Genomic DNA, 3185 nt, shown 5'->3' with positions numbered 1-3185 from the left:
GAAAATGAGGCTCTATATTCTTCGTATGAGTGAATCTACATCGATGACGGATCACGTCAACAATTTTAATACTATATTTTCACTACTGACAGCCATGGAGTATCAAATTGTAAAAAATAAACGTGTTAAACTTCTTCTCCAAAGTTTACCAAACTCGTATAATCAACTTATCATCAACAACACAAATAATAATATTGCTGATAAACTTCAATTTGATGATGTTGCTGCCGCTATTCTTGCAGAAGAAAGGAGGCGCAAAAAATAAAGATGATCGAATGAAAAGTTCTAAACAAGTAGAAGCTTTGTCGGTGATGAGAATAAGATTAACGGAGTCATGGTAGATCAAGGTCTCGAAAGAAGAACCTTACTTGTTACAATTGTGGCTAGAAATGGTGCTTGAAAAAAGATTGTTGGTTCAATAAGAAAAGTATAGATGAAACTGCTAATGCAACTACCTCACATGGTTGTGTTGCAAACATCTCTGATGATGGAGATGTCTTGTGCATCGAAGCTGCTATTGGTTATGAAGACAATAAATCACTAGCTGATGTCTGGCTATTGGATTGTGCAGCAACATATCACATGACTCCACACATGAGTGGTTTAGCACTTATGAACCTATTTCAAAAGGATCTGTCCTCATGGGAGATAATCATGCTGTAGAAATTGTGAGAATTAGTACAATAAAAAATAAGATGTTTGATAGTTTCATCCATACCGTTCAAAGTGTAAGACATGTGAATGGCCTAAGAAAAAAATTGTTATCCGTTGGGCTGTTGGATTTTCAAAGGTACAATATTAATATTGAAAATGTATCATTGAAGGTGACTAATGGTGCTCGTGTAATCATGAAGTCAAAATGGTTAACAACTAATCTCTACTTACTTTCTGGAGATATAGTTCAAGATGCAAAAATATCAGTTGCATCTGCAGACCAAGAAGATACAACGATGTTGTGGCATCGCAAATTAGGTCATATGTCAGAACGTGATCTATAAGTTCTTGCAGAACATAATCTCCTTCCAGAGTTTAAAATGGTGAATTTACCTTTTTGTGAGCACTGTGTGACAAGCAAGTAGCATAGATTAAAATTTGAAAGATCAACCACTAGAAGCAAGCACATACTAAACTTGATTCATTATGATGTGTGGGAATCACCAGAATTATTACTAGAAAGAGTAAAATATTTTGTCTCTTTCATAGATGATTACTCACGAAAAGTGTGGGTATTTTCCACCAAGAAGAAGTCAGATGTGTTTCCAGTATTCAAGGTGTTTAAAGCATGAATAGAGCTTGAAACTGGAAATAAAATAAAGTGTTTAAGGACAAACAATGAAGGAGAATACATTGATGGTAATTTCATTGCATTTTGAAAGCACGAGGGTATTCAGAAGCAATTCACGGTTGCATATACACCTCAGCAAAATGGTGTTGCAGAGCGAATGAACAGAACTCTTCTAGAAAGAACTTGAGCTATGTTGCGGATTGCAAGATTAGTCAAGTCTTTTTGGGCAGAAGTAGTCAAAACAGCCTGCTACGTGATTAACTGATCGCCGTCAACAGGAATTGGGTTGAAAACTCCAATAGAGATGTGGCAAGGTAAGCCACCTGATTATTCTTCTCTCTATATGTTTGGATGTCCTGTTTATGTGATGTTCAATATCCAAGAAAGAACAAAGCTTGATCCTAAATCAAGAAAGTATATCTTCTTGGACTATGCTAACAATGTAAAAGGGTATCGTTTGTAGGACCCACTGCCCACAAAGTTATTATCAATAAAGATGTTAGAGAAAATTACTCTTCTGAAGCAGAATCTGAGCAAGTTGTACAAGGACCAGCTGAAACTCGCAGAATAACATGTGAACTAAGAAAACCATCATGGCATGCCGACTATGTCATGACTTACCATGATGTATATTGTTTGGTTACTGAAGATGGAGAACCACAACCTTTCAAGGTCTGTTGAAAGTCCAGATTCTTCTTTATGAATGATAGCCATGCAAGAAGAAATAGAAGCACTACACAGAACACAAGACGTGGGAGCTTGTCCCACTTCCGGACAGAAGGAAAGCAATTGGTAACAAATGGGTTTACAAATAAAGCGTGACAATCACTACCAGATAAAACGTTGTCGTGCAAGATTGGTGGTAAAGGGATTTGCTCAGAAAGAAAGTATTAATTTCAATGAAATTTTTTCTCCAGCAATTAGAATTTCTACAATAAGAATAGTTCTTACTATATGTACTGTGTATGACTTACATCTAGAGCAACTAAATATAAAGACTATCTTTCTTCATGGTGAACTTGAAGAAGAAATATATATGCTCCAACCAAAAGGCTTTGAAGAATCAGAAAAAGAAAACTTGGTTTGCAAGTTAACCAAATTTATGTACAACCTAAAGCAGGCACCGAGATGTTGGTATAAGAGTTTGATTCCTTCATTATTAGTCTTGATTACAACAGATTTTAATCAGACTATTGTACTTATTACAAGAGGTCTAGTAGTGGTGATTTCATCATTCTACTGTTGTACGTGGATGACATGTTGGTGATAGGTCCCAACAAAGATCGTAGTAAGGAATTAAAGGCCCAATTGGATAGGGAGTTCGATATGAATGATCTGGGACCAACAAACAAGATTTTGGGAATGTAGATTTACCGAGACAGAAAAGTTAGGAAGATTTGGCTATCCCAAGAAAATTACTTGAGGAAGGTCTTGTGGTGCTTCAACATGCAAGAGTGTAAGTCAATATCTACCCCACTTCCTGTCAATTTTAAATTATCTTCTGAGATGTATCGTAGCAGTGAAGCAGAGAAGATAGAAATGTCTCGAGTATTATATGCATCTGCAGTGAGAAGCCTTATATACGTCATGATTTGCACCAGACCAGATATCGCTCAATCTGTCGGGATGGTCAGCAGATTCATGGCAAATCCAAGAAAAGAGCACTAGAGTGTTGTGAAGAGGATCCTGAGATATATCAAAGGAACCTTTAATGTTGTTTTATGTTTTGGAGGATCTAAATTTACCATTAAAGGTTATGTTGATTCTGATTTCACAGGAGACCTTGACAAAAGAAAATCCCGGGATATGTGTTCACACTTGCAAGAGGTGCAATAAGTTGGTTATCAAAATTACAAGCAATTGTAGCATTATTAATTACAGAAGCTGAACATATTATGGC

This window comes from Arachis ipaensis, chromosome B03, assembly GCF_000816755.2.
Source record: "Arachis ipaensis cultivar K30076 chromosome B03, Araip1.1, whole genome shotgun sequence".
In the NCBI taxonomy this organism is placed as follows: Eukaryota; Viridiplantae; Streptophyta; class Magnoliopsida; order Fabales; family Fabaceae; genus Arachis; species Arachis ipaensis.
This window is presented reverse-complemented; position numbering follows the sequence as displayed.